Here is a 20777-nt window from a genome sequence, read left to right on the forward strand (position 1 = left end):
ATTCAAAGAGTCTAGGTAAGCCAGAATACATTTGGTTAATAATGAGTGGGTGGCAAAGGAGTAGAAGCTATTGGAAAAGTAATAGATGTTAATGAGAGTAATAATACACCATGATTTTCTCCCAGGATATTTGATTGCTGTAGGTATAGTTTCTTCTAAGTGACTTTTAGAATTAGACATTTTTTAACTTTTTAAAAATTTATTTCTATAAGAAACATTAAAAAATGTATTTCAGCTATGTGGATACACTACCTTGCCTGTACTTGAGAGTAATTGCTGAATCTATTTGTGATCACAGGATGAGCCAAAGCATTTATTGTTACAGCAATGTTATCAGCAGTTCCAAAGTTAGAAATGCTGTCATTTCCATAGAGTCAGGAAGACTTCTATTTTGGGGGTGAGGGAGTGGGGAAAATGAGCATGGGTAGGAGACATAAAAATATTGGGGTATTCTTTGTTTCCTTCTAAAATAATATCTTTGCTTAGAGTCTCAACTCTTAAAATTCAGGAATAAGACCACTTACACATTCTACTAAAGGCTCAAAGAATGTTTAACAACCATTTAGCAGTGTTCAATATGCAAGGTCAAGAATTCACATTTTATAAGAGTTCAACTGTCTAACTTGTCTTCATACCACCCTCCAAAATGAAGCTGCTTATCACCTTTGGCCAACTTCACTTCTCTCTGGTCTTGTCTGATATTCTCACTGTCATCACTATGATTTTGATTATGTTGTACTTATACCTGGAATGGCATCCTGTACTACTCAAAATAGTCTACATGCTTCTCAATTCTACTCATCTTTTAAGATCTGCTCAAGTTATTCCTTTCTTAATGAAGTTTCATCAGTATACTCTAATTAGAATGAATCTGTTTTTCATGACTTTCCATAGTGCTTATATTCTATTGCTCCAGAATAGGATGAAAATCATTAGCCTTGGACTTAGACAGGCTTTGGTTCAAATTTTAGATCTTTCATTTGACAGTCATTCAACTTTGGATAAGTTACTTAAATTTTTTGAAATTTTATTTTATTTTCAGGAAGTGGTGGTTTTTGGAGAGAAGGGGACGGGAGGGAGAAAGAGCAAGAACCATTGATGTGTGAGAGAAACATTGATCAGTTGCCTCTCACACACCCCACACTGAGGACCTGGCTGATAACCCAGGCATGTGCCCTGACTGGGAATCAAACCAGCCACCTTTTGGTTCACAGGCTGGTGCTTAGTCCACACCAACCACACCAGCCAGTGCTGAACTTTGATTTTTTTTCTTGCTATAGTAAGTAAATAATAAGATAGCGTTGATGATTAAGTCAGATTATATGTTTGAAGTACATAGCACATAGTTGATGACCAAGAGTCTGCTCTCTAAATTAGAAGGATAAAAACAACTCAAATTTAAGTAAAAATGAGTTTATTCTAAGGACACAAGGAGGTCTCAAAATAACTCAGGACAAACTAAACAACCAGGTTGCAGAGTCAGTGGGAACTGAGGTAGTCCCAAGTGCCAGCCACTTTCCCATCTTTGTCATTCTGTCGCCTGGCCTCCCTTTCCCCTCTCCAGCTACTCCGATATCCCACTCCTGGCCAGCGCTCTCGGTGCCTCTGTTTCCTCCTAACTATGGCTCAGATATGACCACTCCAGCTCAAACTCTAGATTAACCATTAGCTGGAGCAACCAAATCACAGGTAATGTTTTTCTGTCCTTTCAGTTCACATTCCTTAAGGAGAGGATCTGCTTGGCTTAGTTTCTCTTCAGCCCTTTTCCACTCATTTGTTACTTTGTTGTTTTGTAGTCCGCTGCTCACCACACAGGAGCAAGAAATGAAGCAGGTGCCCTAAGGGAGAAATTGGTGGTGGGGAGGGCTGGAGAGCGGTACCATAAAGTATTTCTAGTCAAATGTTTATTACTTCTAACAATTTAACATTGATTATATTCTATCACTTGTTTCTTATACTTGTTTGTCCAGAATGATTATACCTTTCTTTGTGAACAAAGATGTTTAAAATGCACATCACATAATGCTTTTCATAGGGTTAATATTTATTCACCAACATTCATTAAATGTTTATTGGACACCTACATATTAAGCACTAAGTATATGATAATGAATCAAATAAATGCAAGTTTTGACCTCATAATGTTTACAGTCTGAAAATTTTATTTCTATATATGACCATACTTAGGCACAGGGAACTGGAAGAGTTGTAATAATTTTGTGTAATCATCATCTTCAGAATGAAGCCATTCCTGGCCACCTAATTTAAAAATGCAGCCACTGCTGCTGCTGTGCCCATTCAATTTTCTTCACCCGCTGTATTTTTCTCCCTAGCACTGCATAATCATATCATGCATTATATTTATGAATCTTGTCTGTTGTCTCCATTACTAGATGAAAAGCTCATAAAAATATTTTTACTCCTTTTCCTCACTCTTTTGTTAGCATCAATATTTATTTAAAGCATGAATAAATGAAGAAATGAATGAATTATTACACACAGTGTGGTAAAAGTAGCTTTACAGTTTAGAGTACAGAAAACAGTTTATTCTTATATAGCCATTTATTATATTATTTTTGATACAAACAACTGTAAACCTATTTTTTGCCCCACTTTCTAATTACTTTTCATTAAGCACTCATTGAGTGTTAAGCACTGTTAGCTATTTTTATACATACTGGTTTATTTACTCTTCCAAATAACTCTATGAGAGATTTATCATGGGTGTCAACATTTCATATATTGAAAAACTGAACTTAAAAAGACTAAGTTTCTTGCTCAAGTTTGCACAGCCAGAAGTGCAGAGACAAACTAGCATTCAGGTCTATCTGACTCCAGAGCTCATGTTCTTCACCACTGAACTATATCCACCTTGTAAATCAAGTACTGGTCTACAGAAATAAAGATGGGTCTGCACTGGTCCATGCCTGCCTATGATATTCCCTTGTTTGATGATAGTGTAGATCTAAAGCAGGTTTTTGATTGAGGAAGCAGTCTAAATGGCTTGCTGTGCTAGAGCATCTTTGGCTCCATATCACTGTCCTTTCCTGGCTGGGTTATTGGCAAGGAGTCCTGAAATGTATCTAGGGTGTAAACTGGGGGAAAATAAGGAGATACAGGTAAGAAGGCACCACAGAAATACAACATAATAGATTCCTGAATTACCATACATATTCTTCTCAGTCTACAAACATATCATCTATCTAATAAAGAAGAACTCTTCATCGATGTGATGATTAATTCCACCATCTCTGCTCTTCAGGAATTGATAGTGAGGTGGGATAGGGAGGCAAGAGGGGTGGCAAGGAAATATGCTAAAGGACATAGATCGCTGAGCACTTAGCAAAGGGATTCCCAGGCTGCTGAGGGATGCAAGACACATGGGGAAGCAAAAACGATAATATAGGTGAGGTAGATCACTCAGGGAATGAGAAGGCTCATACTCTCCCTTGAGACAGAGTTGCAAATACTTCTTTCTTTCCTCTGCTCTAGCACTGAAAATAAGCACCATAGTTCTTTGGAAACACTGGAATGCATTTAATCTATTTTGATTTATGATTTAAAGTTGTTCATTCATCTTTTGTTCTTTTTTTCCATGAGAAGCTAATCTTATTTATTAGAGAGCACAGAATGACATACAAATCCCATGTAGTTCTGCCAGTATATTCTAATATAAATCTATGTGTCTTTCTTGCTGATCAACACTTAAAGTTTATTTTTGTCACTATCAAAAGAGCCAATGAAAATAAAAAAAAAAGAAGCTAAACTCTCTTGATCTTAAAAGAAAATTAAGCTCAGGGTCCATCTCTTTTCCCCTCTGGGATATAAATCTGGTATAAACTCACAGTGTAAGAGTGGTACTGCTTTACTGGGCAGGGTTGGGAGAGGAGACACCATGGTGAGGTACAAAATCAATGAAAGGAATACAAGTGCAGGAAGCAGTAATTTTAAAATAATAATACACAAAATGGATAACTGCAATCACTCTCTTAAGGGGACTCGACACGTGGAACAAAAACTTTAATTGCTGTTGCAGAAAACATCAGTATGAGGTAGAAATTGGTTTCAATAACATTAGTAGAGAATACATTCTAGAAATTGGAGGTAACTCGATATAATATCCTGGCAGCAATTTAATAGAACAGTCCCAGATGGTTAGGCTGAGGCCAACACCTAAGGAGGATGAAAGCCTTGTCTGTGGGGAATTTTGGATGATACCTGGAGAAATATTACACTCTGCACAAACCAAGTTGAACTGTTGTCACAAGAGTTGTAGTTTCATACAGTAAAAGTTTTTTTTTTTCTACATGCACTTCAATTTCACAGCAAGAGAGGTATAGGATACCTAAATGCAGAAGAGAACATTCACGCAAGATATCTAACTCCTTGATATAACAATGCATGCAATTCATAACGGTTACCCTATCATTACCTCTAGGGCTTTCTGCCAACTACCAGGTGGTGGTTATGGAAAGCATTGCCCCAGTATCAACATCTAAGTAGTGGCCACCACCTTCTATGTGTGTTTTCTTTTTGCATTTTTTCTTCCTTTTTCTTAATCAACTCTTGCTGTTGTTGCTGCTTCTTAGCAATGCTGGTAAAAACAAAGTTGTAATAATTGAACATAGCTCTCTAGCAATCAAGATGTTTAAAATCTTCAATCTTTTGGATGAAGGCAGCACTCTGCGACATTCAGAACTCTGGTCTACAAGCAACGTGACCACAAATTTTCCTGGCTTGGAGACTTCTACAACTTTCCTAATCAGGTCATCGTAGGAGGTCTGACTGAAGTTTGTTTCAAAGCTAACATAAGAAAATTCTAGTCCTGGAGTGATGTGAATAGTCTGATAAGTTCCATCCAATTTCATGCCATTCATTGAATTCCCACAAGGATTAAACATTGTGGCATCAATGCCAGAACCTGGTATCGGGTCACGAATTCCACTCTCATGATGTCATCCTTTGCAGTAATACCATCTTTCATGTAGAGCTGGTCCACAACTGCTGGGTCAATTTTCATCAGAATTTCCAGGGTTTGACTTAGCTGATTAAAAGTATTTTGGAAAAAAAAAGTATATAAGTACCAGCTGGGAAATCTAAAGTATACAAGTACCAACAGTCAGAATTCATACGTCCCATACAATATGCTACTCCATTTGGGAAAACTGAGTTAAGAAACTTTATTTCTTCCTGGAAATTTTGGTGTTTGTACCCTTAGTGAGAAGCCTTCGTGAAGTTTTTATGAGAATCAAAGAAGCTCTGAATTGAGTCACACCCGCTGGAATTCCCAAGCAACTTTCAGGAGGGGGACCCATGATTTCAGCAAGAGGGTGGTCCCACATGCTTTCAGAATGAAATGTCTCTTGGAGACAAACATGCTACTGTCAACGAGTACACATGTATCCTGCTTGTAAGTTTTTGTCACCCTTATGATTGAACATTGCCCATCCTTCATAAGTATGTCCCATTTGAATCTTGGGATGATGCGAAGATTCCCAAATCCTTGATTTGTGTTGGGTTGCTCCCTGGAGAACCAAACCTCATGCAGCTTCTTGGTGAGACTGACACACAACCAACAATTACAGAAAATCGACTAAATTAAATCTCTTCTTCCACCATTGCTGTGGATTGTTTCAGCTGTTGCTAAAGTTCAGGCTGCTTTTTTAAAATCTATAATTTCTTACTATTCTTTTAAAAAAGGATTAATAACTTTTTTCCAGTATGTGTGTGAGAGAGAGAGAGAGTACAAAAGTTGAACAAGAGTCTGTTGGAAGTAGAGGATGGCACGGTTCAGACTCTTGTGATCTGCTCTTTCCTGAAGCACTAGCTGATGTCAGCTGCCATGCCGTAGAAACCTAAACCTTTGTTTTTAACAGAATCATAGAACTTAGAGCTGCAAAAATGTGAAGTTATCTACCCAGGCTTTTTCCTTTTAGTTTAGGATATCATAGTTCAAAGTAGATGTAAAATCACAGGGGGAAGGAGCTTCCTATACTATCTCTTAGGGTTTTTTCTTTCTTCTTCTTCCTCTTCTTCTTCTTTTTTTTTTTACTATTAATCTGTACTAAATAGTTGTTGCTCTGGATTGTATTTCTTACCAGTATTGGTCTGGGATGTTTGTAATAAACAAGAATATTTATTTTTAAGTGGAAAAAGAAGACAAGTAAAAAAAATCACCTTGCTTTGGGCACAACATTAAGGAAGCAGATAAACCTGCATGTTGTGCTCCTGAGTGGGAGTCAGGGCTCTCAGAAGCAGTGTATGTGGCCACTGAGATTCTGAAGAGCTTCTTGTAATCATCCAGAAGGACAGGAGACACAGTTCATAATAAGCTAATCAAATCCTTAAAGCTTTTATCCGAGGATAATTGTGGAAAAAAAAAAAAAAGAACAACAACCAAACCCTAGACTATAGTATAGCCTTTAAGGTAATCTGTAAAATATAAAAGAGATTAAAAAATAGCAGAATCTGGTAGCATAAATAAAACATGTAAGAAAATTGAAATGATGATTTTATTTCTGACAGCATGACACCAAAATAACACTGTGGCAATGATGACTGTGTCTGAAATGATTTTCTGATGACAAGAGGGAAGAAAAGAGTACAAATCACAAACATGTCAAAGCTACGTAAATAAATGTTCTTGACTAACACATTTGAACCCCAACTAATTCCAGAAATAGTAGCTTCCAGTCTGGCTGTATTTATAGCTGTCTTGTTTTTTGTCTCTTAATTTCAAATCTCAATAGTCTTCCAGGAATAGAGCTGTATATAATAGCTAAGTATCTTCTTAGAATTTCCCTGTTCTTCTGTTATTTATGGAACTTGTATAGATTTTCTCTAGTGGATGCTGCAAAAATGGTAGTTTGGTTGAAAGAAGTTAAAAAAAAAGGTGCACTCTGCTTTATGCTTCATGCTTCAGGCTAAGAAGAGAAGATGAAAGGACAGGTCGTAGAAAGCAAATCTAATCTTTTGCTTTCTATTTTGAATATGGGTCAAAGAAGGCATGCTCTCCCAGGCCTTGGGTGGGTGGAGAAAAAGCAACACCAGGTAGAGGTAATTTGAATGGGAGGAAGAATGGTCTTCAAGGACTGTGGAAGTCAGCATTCTGCCCAGGAAACTAAAGTACTATGGATCTTAGAAGGCATAGGGATGTGGGGGATGAAGTTGTTTTGAGACCTGAGAGCCAGGGCTAGAGTCATCACACTGCAGACATAGCTCAGTTCCCATTTCTTTCTCTCTTTATTTATCTCTCACTATCTCTCCATTTCCCTTTCTTTTTTGAGATTTCTATGAAATTTTATCAGAAATGCATTAGAGGAGCTTGTTTACATACAGAAACACTATTTCTCAGTGTGTAGTGTTTATGTCAGTAGAAAAATTGAAACACTGGTCATTGATTCAGATGGTATTAAATTGAAAAACCCCTTTTTGTTTTACTTGGTAGGATACTAAAGAAGAAAGAAAATTTTCTAGTGCATCAGAAATGGACAGGCGGCAGATATACAATTATATAATTAGATTTGAAGTACACATTCATTAATCCAGTCAACAGATATCTGCTGAATATCTAATATGTGATAAGAAATTACGTGTTTTCCCAAAACGCAGGCCCTTCACAGAAGCCCTTTGATATTTATATATACTATTTACACATCGTAGCTCTTACTGTGACATCTTTTCGAGAACATAAATGTGTATAATATTTAGCCCATGATGAAAAATTGCTTGAATTAGGCTCTATTATAAAAATGACATGACATGTTGGTTATATTTTGGAGAATTCTTTTACATAGCACATTTGTTTTTCAGATTAAATTTTGCTAGCAGTTTCCTATTTGCTCACAGCCAACCATGCATGCTCCTTGCTGGCAACTGCAAGAGATTAAATTAATACAAGTTTTCAGGAAATGTTTGCATTTATTGAATGACTTATTGTCCTTGTGTCTTGAACATTGTTTTGATGCTTTTTTTCTTCTTTTCATAATTTTCTAAATATGCCACTTGAATGCTGAAGACAGTTTCCTCTGCCATAAAGAATGGAGGAAACTGGATTGATCTCAGAGACGCGAGTGATGATGTGAAAGAAAAAGAACAAAAAGTCTATCATTTAAAGGCAACTGAACCAGAAACCAGGCAGCATGAGTTCTAATCCAAACTTTGAGGCCAAGTGAGGGGATTGAGCAAAAAAGGAAAAGGACTCACAGACATGGACAATGGTGAGGTGATTGTGGGGGAAGGGAGGTATAAGGGGACTAAATGGTACTGAAAAAAATTTTTTAAATAAAATAAAAAATGAATATGATACAGAGCAAGGTTTTATTGTTTTTGTTTTTTTTTTTTAAATCACCTTTGTGCCCTCATGTAAACCATTTAACTTCTCTGGGCCTTCGTTTTCTCATTTGTATAATAGGAATAATCAGTTGTTTCCCATCTTTCCAGGTTGTTTTGAGAATTTAACTATGTATCTAAAATTTGAAAAAAAATTTGTTATAAAACTAGCTAAAAACCTATGGCAGACACTATTATTTATTTAATGGTAATTTTTTCTCCATGCCACGTAGGTATTAAATCCAATTTTATTCATTGGGGCCCTAGGCTTCAAGGGCGCCTGGGTCTTCTCTCAGCCCAGGGAATGAATCTTAGCAGTCCTAAAGCATTGGTTTCATTCTGCTTGTCTGTAATGGATTAAAGAATAATCAAGTGAATCACTTCTGTCCAGTAAAATCAGAGGAAAGTCTGTCCGAGGAACTTTTGAAAAAAGGAAGAGGGCCGAAGCCAGGGACATGTTGCTCTCTGCCTGTGGAGGTTGTGCTGTGAGATGGGACGCCCAGGGCTGCTGAGGTCCTCGTGTAACCAAGGGGGCACATGCTCAAGGGCAAAAACCAATGCATGAATGACGCGAGATCCCTGGCCCCAATGAGCGGGTGAATTAAACAACTCTGGAGCTTCTCTACCGCTGAACTTCCTGTTAATAGAATTTATGTTAAAGAAACTTTGACTTGTGTGTTTTATTTTTTATTTTTATTAATTTATTGGGGTGACATTGATTCACAGAACCGTACAAAAGCTTCAAGTGTACAAGACAAAAATAACCCCATCTGTGCATTGTATTGTGCACCCATCATCCCAAAGTCTCTTTCCCTCCCCATCCCTCCCACCTTTACTCATCTCCGCCTGTCACCCACTCTGTTGTCTGTGTCTATGGGATATATACATATGTGTGTGTGTGTGTGTGTCTGTGTGTGTGTGTATTTTCTTGCTTAATCTCTTCCTTCTTTCATCCAGTCCCTCCCCCCTCCTCTGACAGCTGTCAGTCTGTTCTCTGTATCTATGAGTCTGTTTCTATTTTGTTTGCTAGTTTATTTTCTTCATTAGATTCCACATATGAGTGAGATCCTATGGTATTTGTCTTTCTCTGACTGGCTTATATCACTTAGCATAGTATTCTCCAGGTCCATCCATGCTGTTGCAAAAGGCAAGATTTTCTGGGTTTTTTTTTAATGGCTGAGTTACCATTGTGTAAATGTGTAAGTTATTCATTGTGTAAATGTACCACAGCTTTTTACCCATGCATGTACTGATGGATACTTCTCTGTTTCCAGATCTTGGCTATTATAAATAATGTTGCAATGAAAATAGGCATGCATATATTCTTCTGAACTAGTGTTTTGTAGTTCTTCAGAAAAATCCCCAGAAATGGAATCACTGGCTTGTGTGTGTGTGTGTGTGTGTGTGTGTGTGTGTGTGTGTTTAATGGTAACTGGAATTATTGTAGTTGATAAATAATTACTAGTTCAAAGTGCTTCCTTAGTTTTAAAAGCCACATTTACTAATTCCTCAAAGCCTATTTTGCTGAACCAAAGTGAAAGTTTAAATTGTTATTCAACAAAACAATTCAGGATTCCAAGTCTTCTTTTAGCAATAGCAGTTTAAGTGGGGAAAAAGAAGATTCTAATTTTGCTTTTCTTTTGACTATGTAGATAAATTAAGACTGTTATAAAGAAGATATGCTGAAGTGAGAACAAAGTATACTTTCTTTTCCAAGTTGTTACTGTTATAACACAATCAGTGTGAGGAAAGAAAACCTCATAGCCATTAAATACACATCAACTGTTTTAAATAGTGAGGAGCTGATGGGGACTGAATAGGCTTTTTTCTGAAATTTAGAATTTTCCAATATAAACAGTTTAACTTCATTGCATTCTAATCTTTTGAGAAGAGTATCTAAATTTATGAGCTGTATCTGGCATACATAATTTAAACTGTTAAATTTAAATTTTGGATTCAAAAAGATCTTTGTTTGGCCCTGGTTGGTGTGTCTCAGTGGACTGAGCACTGGCCTGCAAACCGAAAGGTCACCAGTTCGATCCCTGGTTGGGGCACTTGTCTGGGTTGTGGACCAGGTCCCTGGATGGGGGCATGTGAGAGGCAAGTGAATGATGTTTCTCTCACATATTGATGTTTCTCTCCTTCTCTTCTTCCCTTCCTCACTCTCTAAAAAAATAAATAAATAAAATCTTTTAAAAAGGATCTTTTTTTGGATGTCATTGTAAAATCCTTAGAATCTGAAAAAATGATAGATATTAACTATATACTCATAAATTAACCAGGTTTCTCTGGAAAATGGATCTGACCTAAATAACCAAAGCTGTTCCAGAGTTTTAATATTAGTTTAATCAAAAGTAACAATTTCTAAAACACATGATATTTGATTTCATAATATAATGTAATTTTTCATAATTTAAACTAGAAGGCTTAAATGATATGAGCCACTTTCCCATTATCGCACATTAGTATTTAAAAGGTAATGTGTGCTGACATTGATAATTTTAAAATCTGCACGATCCTTCTGGATTAGAAAAGTCTGAGACTCTGAGCAGAATGGTTAAGAGTGTGGATTTTGAAATCATGAAATTTTGGCCTCTGTCATTTACTGTGTCACCTTAAACAAATTCATATACTATTACTCACACCTTAGTTTTCCATCTGCAAAATGGAAGCAAAGGAGGTGTATATAATAACATCTACCTTATAGGATTTGAAAAGCAAATAAAATGTAAGGTACTCAGCTTGCTGGCTGACTCATTGGAAGTGCTGAAGAAATGCCAGTTATTGCAGACAAAAAACAAAACAAAACAACCCAACTCCTTTTTGTTTATATAAAGCATCAAATTTTCTAAATGCTTTGTGTCATAGCACTCCAATGAATTTTTGAGACAAATGAGAGGAAAGTAGGACATAATGAGATCGCCATTTTAAAAATGATGGAAAAGAGGGGCTTGTCAATGAGGGGCTGGGTTCATTTGTTCAATATTTGTTTAACAAATATTTATTGAGGGTTCACTCCGGGCCAAACTCTGAGAAAGAGACCACAAGATGCATTTTAATGAAAGAACAAAAACAAGAACTGTCCCTCTGTATGTCTGCTATTTTTGCCACCTAGCTTCGAGGTCTCCCTTCTCCTTTTGGTAATTAGCAATATCTTTCCTGGGTAACCTCTCTCCCTCATTGTTTGCAAACTGGTGGTACAGAAGGACATGGCGTAGCTCAAAGCAAGCTATCTCACTTGCCTTGGTTTCAGAAACTCGTGGGGAAAAACACAAGGCTAAAAATAATTGCAGCTTATTAACGTTGATGACACTATTAGCTCATGTAAAGGCACTCAGAGCTGCTCTATCTTGACTATCTGATGCTACTAAGTAAATGGCATTCCATAATGAATTTTCTTTTTGCTTAGGTTAACCAATGTCAGATTATATTGCTTTCATCCAGAAAAAACTTAACTGATAGAATGTTTAAAAGTTTGACAGTTCATTCCCAGAAGTCTTGGAATCCATATTCTAGGAAAATATTGTTATGAAATAGATAATGTGGCAGACAAAAGATTGTTCTATGTTAGTGTTACTTTGTACCTAGGAGGAAAGAAAGTATTAATGTGTTAATGTTCCTTTTACAGCTGAAGCAAAACAAAGTAATGGCAATATTTTCCTTAGGCTAATCTTCTCCCTTGGTTCTTTACTCCCATTCCTGCTCCATTTCTCTTTTCTAATCTATAACCATCCAAGCTCTGCCTCACGTCTTTCCCTTATATATTAGTCAGCTTTCGCTACATAACAAATTTCAAAATTTGGTGGCTTCACACCAAGTATTTATTTATTTTTCACTCAAGGGTCTGTTGGTGAACTGGTCTTGGCTTCAATCTGTGTGTTGGGTACAAATCTGCTCTATGTGTTTCCTTGTTCTTCTTGGATGGAGTATGTTACTTTCCTGGTAGATGACAGAAATTCAAATTCCAAGCCAAAATCCTGAGAGCAAGCCTAAAACTTCTTGTGTTCCGTCTGCAACCATCTATTGGCTGAAGTAATTCTTATGGCTAATGCCAGTATCAATGGAGGTGAGGACATATTCTGTTTATTTGGTAGATGATATGGTAAAGTCATGCATAATTTTGTAACAAGGTGGGAGACGATAATCTAGCCTATCACATCTCCACCTGTTCTCCTAGAGCCCTGGAGCACATTCATTCTATTTATGGCATGCCTTCAGAATCTTAGGTGAGTTAAGTAAGGTAGAGCAGAAGAAAAGCAGGATCCTAGATAATGGAAACCTATTTAATCTTAGATCTTGTAAATAAAATACCGTTAGTTGATGTTTAAAAAAATCTTATAAAATTCCAGTGAGTTTTATATGTAACAAATCTGAAATTTAGAAAAGTTAAATTTTCACAAATGTAAATAAAGATTAATTGGTCTATAGCCATTGCAACACATAGTCAACAGAACTGGTTTTAAACCAGTGGGTGTCCTTTTATAAGCCAACCAATCAAGGCCAGCTTTTTGTTTCTGTAAATCAGCCAATCAACACTTACTCTAATAAACAGTTTTCTGAGTTTCAACCAATCAAGAACCGTCTTATCTCCCAGTAATGAGGCTTCTGCACACCTCTAAAAGTCTCCAAGAACTACATGCTTTCCCAAAATCCTATGGAAGATCAGCAGAGCCTGTGCCTGAGCAACATCACAAGTGAAACATTTAACTTTGTCTTTTATTTCAGATAATGAATGATGGTCTCATTAACATTTGACTATCAAAGCAACAGACAAGTTCCATCTGATTTCAGAGCCTATAAACTCTTACCCAACACATTGTCCTGCCTTTCTTCCTTTCACAATAGTTATTGCCCAGGTATTCTTCTCTGTAGAAGTTTAGCCTCTGGGAAAATTCAACTCTTGGATTGTTATTTAACTTTGCATATCTTATCTATTCAGCTAACTTGTAAGATCAGTTGAGTCTTACACAATTGCACATTCCCAGTGATGACTAATTTATCCATTGTTTGTTTATTAATTTAAAAGATATTCAAAGAAGTACTAAATATTGCCAGGCACCGTAGTGATGAAATTAAGAACTTTTTAGCTCTCAAGGGCTGGAAGCTTAACTGCAATGTGAAATGTGCTACCACGTACACCGAGTATGGTGGGACTGGAGAGGAAAGAGTACCTATGCTTGTCTTTGCCATTGTGGGCACTCAATAATAAACCACCGAGAGACACACCTGTGTGTTAGTTCTCTGGAGCAATAATTTTAGAGCAGAGGAAAAGTGTCCTCGAATAAGCTAAAACTCTTCAAATGTCAAACACTGAATCAGGAATTGCATTAACTCAAATCTGAGTTATATGGGAAGAGGTCCCATTATAAAGTTTCTATTTCTATTGTTCTAAAAGTTTAGTTTTTATTTTTTTAATCACGTACAGTTATAGTTTTCTAATACAGAATATTATATCATTTAGAGGAATGATGAAAAAGATTGATAAAATATAGAAACAATACTTTCATCATGTTTAGTGAAACAGGAGCTGGCTTAATGAGGAGGCAGAAATTTACAGTGATCTTCAATTGACATTTGTACTGTTTCTTTATCTCTGGTGCAAGCTTTTTTCTGGATTATTTCTCACTCCTTTTCCTTGGCACTTTATAAAACTTAAAATATTGATGTAATCACTGAAATTAAAGTTTTTTTTTCCACACACAAAATAATCTCTAGTTTATACAGAAGATGTCTCCTCTAGACACAGAAGCAATGTTTTCATTTGGGCTTGATTAATGAGCGGACACTGGCTTAGATTTCAGTACTCTTCTTGCATTCCCCAAACAACTATGACCTTTTCGGATAAATTTCCTGGTTGAGCCAAGAACTCTGGGTGACTGCATGATGGTCAGGACTGCTGCCTGGAGAGCTGGATTCTCTTGTGTCTGCTAGCGCTTCATTGATTTGATGTGAGGTGATGTGTGATATCTACCGAGTTACAATGATCTGCCACCTTGGTTAACCAAAGAGACAGTAAGCGCATTTAGAAAGGTTTAAAACATCATTTGAAAAGTGAGTTCCAATCGCAATTACTGCTTCCTTTTATTTCCTTTCTTCCTCAAGGAACCCGTTATTTCACAGCCCATTCTTGCCCCTCTCTCCACACCAACACCTTTTGGAGTTCCTAAGTAGACATTTACTTTTATGTTTTGAATATGTATTTCTTTCTTTTCTCTAGGATATAACTATTGACAAGCCCGGCACCAGAAGCTAACTGATCACTGGGATCAGATAAAATTACTCTTACACTATTGAATAGAACACACTGGCTATTACCCTTGCCATAATGGAGTTTACACTGGTGGGGAAAGGCAAATAACAAATAAACCAATAAAATTTGTACTGTGACAGATGGTGATAATAGCTATATATAGAAAAAAACATAGAAGAGTAGAGTGGTGTTATTTCAATGAAGTCCTTCTTAAGCAAGGGACTATGAGGAGAATTCTGGGGAGAGTAACAGCCAACGGAGAGTACAGTTGAGCTTGACCTGTTTGAGGAACAGCAAGAAGGTCAGTGTGCTGAGACCACTAATCCAAAGAGCAAAGCCATAGGATGAGGATCAAGAGAAACCAGATGACCCCTGATGTCTGCCCTACCAGTTGCTACCTTTACAGCAATCTCAGTGCCTCTTTCTAAGGGGTCCATTAACCCATGCATCCTTCTATCCCTCCGTCTGTCCATCCAACCATCCATCCATCCATCCATCCATCCATCTGTTCATCTTTCATAGTACCTTCCTTTCCGCCAAGGAAAAAATGTGGTGGTAAGGGAGAAGAAGGAAAGTGAAGGGAAAAAAAAATATTTCGAAAGCCATACAGAGTAGGAAGAAAGTAAGAAAAAACAGGATGATGAAATGGGAGAAACACTGATCCTGAATTCAAAATGCACTTTCTTTTTCAGCTCCATCACTTTCTGGCTATAGGACTAGAGACGTACTCATTGAGGTAACATTGGTTAATAACATTATATAAATTTCAGGTGTAAAACATTATAATGATATCTGTTTATGCAATTGCATGCTCACCATCAAAAAGTCTAGTTTTCTTCCACTACCATATGTTGAACCCCTTTACCCAATTCTCCTTCCCCCCACCCTATTTTCTTCTAGTAACCATCATTCGGTGGTCTATGAGTTTTTTTATGTTAGTTTGTTTGTTACTAAGTGTCATAGATGAATGAATGGGTAAAGAAAATATGATATAGTTGTAATGGAATACTACTCATAAAAAAACATGAAATATAGTAATTTGTGACAACATGATGGATCTTGAGGGTATTATGCTAAGTGAAATAAGTCAGACAGAAAAGGATAAAAATCTTATCATTTCACTCATATGTGGAATATTAAAAAAGTAAACAAACCAAACAAGACAAAAACTCAATGCACATTTTACTGCATGGTTTTGTTCATTATCTTCTTTTATCTTATAATAACTCTGTACATGACTTAACCATAATCTTTTTTCTTGTTCATGTTTAAGTGAGATGGAGTTTTAAAAAATCTTAGAAGAGGAATGTTGGCCAGTAGTTTTTCCAGCTTCACAGTTGTAGAACTTCTTCTTATTAATATTAAATGTTCAAATATATAAATTTATGCTAACTGTGGTCTACCTTCTCTGTTCTCTTTGTTTACTTTTATGTGGATTTTTTCTTTCATTTGAACCTAGTGCCTCCATCCTGCTCGATTTACCTCCTACTCCCAGACGATTCTCCTGGAGGCTGATCATTGTCCTACAAGGGAGCTTTAGTTTTATTTCATATTTTCCTAGGGCATTAAACTGACCTGCCTAGTCTGAATTTTTACTGTCACTTAGCACTTACTACAACTGGGAGCCCATGAAACCAGTACTTATTTTGATGTTGTTCTAAAAATGGCCCACTGAATTTCTAAATAAGACCCCTTAATTTTGGGTCCTTGAGCAATTCAGTTTCTGAGTCCTCCAGGTCTCCCAGCTATCAAAAATCCCTTTCCCTTCTTCCTGCTTCCTCCCGCACAGTTGCCAGTAGCATGTGAGGCTTGCTACAGCTAGCTTGACTTCAATGCCCCAAATTTTAGGGTTTAGAGAGGTACTTTCTGTTTAGTTTTGATGTAGATATTGGCTGAATGTTTTGTTATTCTAGTTTCTTTTTCTCTTTTACTTTTAGGGGAATTTGGAAAGTCAAAAACTATGCTGTCTACAATCTTCCTTTGAATTCCTTCTCACCTCAATTTTCCTTATAATAGTTTTAAAGGCTGGCCTTTCTGTTTATAGTTATTTACTCCATCTGACTTTTATTTTGCTGTAAGATATAAAGATTTAAGTTCTTATTTTCATTTATATAATTCCCCCCCCCCATATAAGCATCTTTTTTTCCCTCTGAATTGTGAGCCATATCTCTCAGAAGTTTTCATAAAACCTTGGTTCTGTTTTGAGCCCTGTGTTCTATAGTTCTATTCTTACACCAAGATTACTCTTAATCGCCACAGTAGTTATGCTTCTTGGGATTTGGTATTGTAAGTCTTCCCCACACATTTTCCCTCCTTTTTTTTTTTTATTGTCACTGTTCAAATTATCTTTGTCTATTCTTTGTCTTTTTCTCATCATATAAATGTTATTATCAGCATGATAATTTTGCTAAAACTATTTTTTCGACTTTGAAAGATATAACTTGTTAAAGCACATTAATTCTTCTTACCTATCACATAGTATATCACCATTTATTCATGGATCTTATATATATTAAACTAGATTACAATAGCTTTTTGACTCTTGTTAGTTTTCAGATTCTCTGTTGAGTCTCTTGTATGCTCTTTGTAGATAATAACATCTTCAAAGAATAATTTGTTTCTTTGCTTTCTAAAGCTTATATATTTTTTTGTCTCATTCTGGCTACAGCTTCCATTTCAAAGTTTAGTAGTGATAGTGTGAAGAGCATTCTTATCTTGCAGCTCTACTAACTTTTACCATAAAATATGACATTTATTTTATATTTTTGGAGATATTTTTTATCAGGTTAAAAATACTTTTCCCCCTAGATTCCTGAGATGTTTTATTATGGGTAAGTACTGAATTTTATTGAAGGACCTTCTTAAACATTTTAGCATTTTTCATCCTCTTGTGCCATCTCTGCTGGGGGTGGGGAAATCTGTTGTCACGCCCCAGGGGAATGCAGCTCCTCCTGAAAGGCCTTGGGGCTTTCCCTTGGCCCATCCCTCACTCTGGACATCATGCTGGTCTCATGACCAGGAATCGAACTGGCAATGTTTTGGTGTGTGGGGTGACACCCAACCAATGGAGCCACACCGGGCAGGGATACATACACAGTTGTTCTAAGGGAGGTTCTCTGAACCAGTGGCCTGAAATTTAAATTGACTACTTCTCAATTTGGAGTTTTGCAATAGTGGAAATATTGGTTTAATGTTAGTATATTCCCAAGCAAAGGCTAGAAATTTTAAGTTACTATAGTCTCAAAGGAGATAATAGTGAGGTGCTAGATCTTTCTCAAAAATCACTTTTTAAATTAAAGTTATTGGGGTGACATTGGTTAATAAGACTTTATAGCGCTCAAATGTACATTTCTATTTAAATATAAACATATAGTCTATAAGAGTGAATGTCAAAAAGAAACAGAATTAAGGATAGTGCCTTTCTTCATGAGGCTATTGTTTCAAATTTATTTAAAATAGGGGCAAGTGGATAAAGAGGTTGTATTAGCCAGGGTTCTCCAGAGTGAGAGAAGCAACAGGATGTGTGTATACAGAGGGGAAGGAAGGTGTGGAGGGAGAAAAAGAAAGAGAGAATGAATGAGAGAGAAAGAGAATTTATTATGAGGAAGAACTCCCTCACATGGTGATAGAGGCAAGAAATCCCACTCCTTGCCATCTGCCATCTGGACACCTAAAAAAACGGGTATTGTAATTCTGTTTAAGGAGTGAGAACCAAGGGAGCTGAAGGCACAAATCCCAGCGCAAGAGTAAGAAAAGGTGAGATGAGATGTTTTACTTCAATCAGACTGGCAGAAGAAAAAGGGATGGATTTTTTCTTTTTCCACCTTTTGTTGTATTCAGGCTCTCAAGAGATTGAATGATGCCTGCTCACATTGGAGAGAGCAATGTACTGAGTCTACCAATTCAATTATTAATCTCATCCAGAAACAGCCTTACAGACGCACCCAGAAATAACATTTAATATGGATACTCTGGGGTGCCCTCAAATTGGCATAAAATTTAACCATCCTAGAGGCCCTTAGGTAAGTAGCTGGAATTTCCAGTTTTCTAATTCTGTTTAACTGGATGCATTAGGAGATATTTGGAAATATATTAGAATGGATAAGAACATGCACTTTAGAGTCACAGATCCTTGGGTTGTAATTCTAGCTCTATCTTGGGCGAATTACACTCCCTCTATAAAACTGATTATGTTCACATTAAAGTAATAGTCTTTATTTCATGAGATTATTGAAATGATTAATTACAATGCCTGACATAAGGGAATTGAATAAATAAACATGAGCTCTCTTTATTACAGAATATTGTTCAAAACTTTAGGTTAGCATTTAATGATTATAAGCTACTTTTTTTTTTTTAGTTTTATCTCTTGGTTCAACTATTTTTTCCTACGCATTTTTTTACTCCAGAAGCACCTACTAAAATTGTCTCTGTTCTCTGAACAAATCTTTTCCTACCTTTCACATTGATTTTATCTACAAGAAGCATTTTTCTCTACTTACATGGATTGATATCTCTAATTTATAAAATACTGTTTTTTAAAACTATTTATGTTCTTTGCTAAGACATGGTACAAAGACTCTCACATCTTGGTGCCTGACTGGTATTAGGATTATTTTCACTGCTCCTATTATTGCCAAATACGAGACTTATTTTTATTTTATTTTATTAGGTATTTTGTCTCTAGACTAGTTAAATAATTTTAAAAATTATAATTCTCTAAATTGAAGAAATACACATTGCTATATAAAATTAGTTTTGCCTGCAGAGTTTATGAAATAAAGGTAATGGCCTCTTCAATTTCAATTATAACCAGGAGATATGGGTGAGAGGAGTAAAATCCCTCAGTGAAAATGAAAATGAATCTTCAATGATGTTAATAGAACCAAGTCCCCTAGAAGTATTGTGGTGGGCAGTTAGACAGGCATGAGCAGAGCAAGGACGATGGGCCAGGTACAGAGGGCCACCAGGGCAGAGAGCACCAGGTATCCACCAGCTGGGAAAACAGGGACCTTGCCCTGAGGGTGACTTTTCCTCCCTAGCATATTGCTGGTCATGCAGTTTAGACCCCTCTGACCTTCCATATGCCTGGCCATGTCATTGGGAAGTTCCCCTGACCTTTCCTCACCTGGTATGTTGCAACTTATGTGGTTTTAGATGCCTTTGGAGGAGAAACAAGGGCCAGAGAATAGCTTCATATGACTCCCATACAAGCCCTTGCAAAGTAAGTCCTGTAAGCATCACAGCCTCAGTCGTGTTTCAACTCCAGGCCTAGAAAAGCAGCAGAACCTGAGAACAAAACCAGACAAAGCCATGGCTGACATCAGGACCAGCTGTGGAGACTAACGATGCCCAAAGGACATAAACCCCGCCCTTAAAATCCCTCTCTCCCTCTCTCTCTCACACATGCACACATGCACACACAGGCCAGTGCCTTTCCTCACCCTCTTCCCCCAGGCACCTTTTTCTTGCTAATAACCTCTTCTTTCCTGAGCGCATTTCTTGTATGACTCACTCCTTCTTCTATGGCTTTCTAAATAAACTTTTTCCTTATGGTTTGGGTCTTGACTCTGAATTCTTTCTTAGCCAGAACTCAAGTACTGAGGTTGCTAAATTGAGGTCCATTCACTGATAACATTCCAGTGGTGTTTCACTACCAACAGTATTACCTGTTTTAGGATTGATTAAAAATGTAATATGATTTCATCAAGAAGTATATTTGTATTTACACATTTTCCAAGTGAAGATTGAATATTGTTTTAAATGAAATAAATAAAGTTAATCAAATATGTAGTCTTTGTAAATTGTTTCAACAGAGATGAGGTCTCACATTTTGATAGAATTGTGTCTTTCCAGGGTTGGTTATATTGTATTCATCCCTATTCTGGTTAATTATATTTGGTTCTAAGGCACATAAAATCACTCAAGTAAGATTAAGCAAAAATACAAGGGCAACGAATGCCAGTAGAATTTTTGTTTTATGCTTTTTATGGTCAGTCAGAAAATATAAAAAGTTTTCTTCATCTTTTATAAGAATCAAAGTTTGGTTACATTAACTTTCCTTACTTTTTTATCTTTAATTTTACTTATTTCTAATCTTGATTATTAATTTTCTTTTGCTTGACTTAGGTTTATTTTTACTCTTCTTTTTCTGGTTTCATAGATGAAAGCATATATTATTGAATTCAGACTCTTG

At 36.5% G+C, this 20777-nt stretch overlaps 1 pseudogene; it reads right to left on the minus strand.

Annotated features, from left to right (window-relative positions):
* Window positions 1-4488: 4488 nt before the first annotated feature.
* LOC129069475 (S-adenosylmethionine decarboxylase proenzyme-like) overlaps window positions 4489-20777 on the minus strand; it is a 29576-nt pseudogene continuing 13287 nt past the window's right edge.

The sequence above is a fragment of the Pteronotus mesoamericanus genome, unplaced genomic scaffold, assembly GCF_021234165.1.
Source record: "Pteronotus mesoamericanus isolate MK-2021 breed Mesoamerican mustached bat unplaced genomic scaffold, CSHL_Meso_final contig_105, whole genome shotgun sequence".
Taxonomy (NCBI): domain Eukaryota; kingdom Metazoa; phylum Chordata; class Mammalia; order Chiroptera; family Mormoopidae; genus Pteronotus; species Pteronotus mesoamericanus.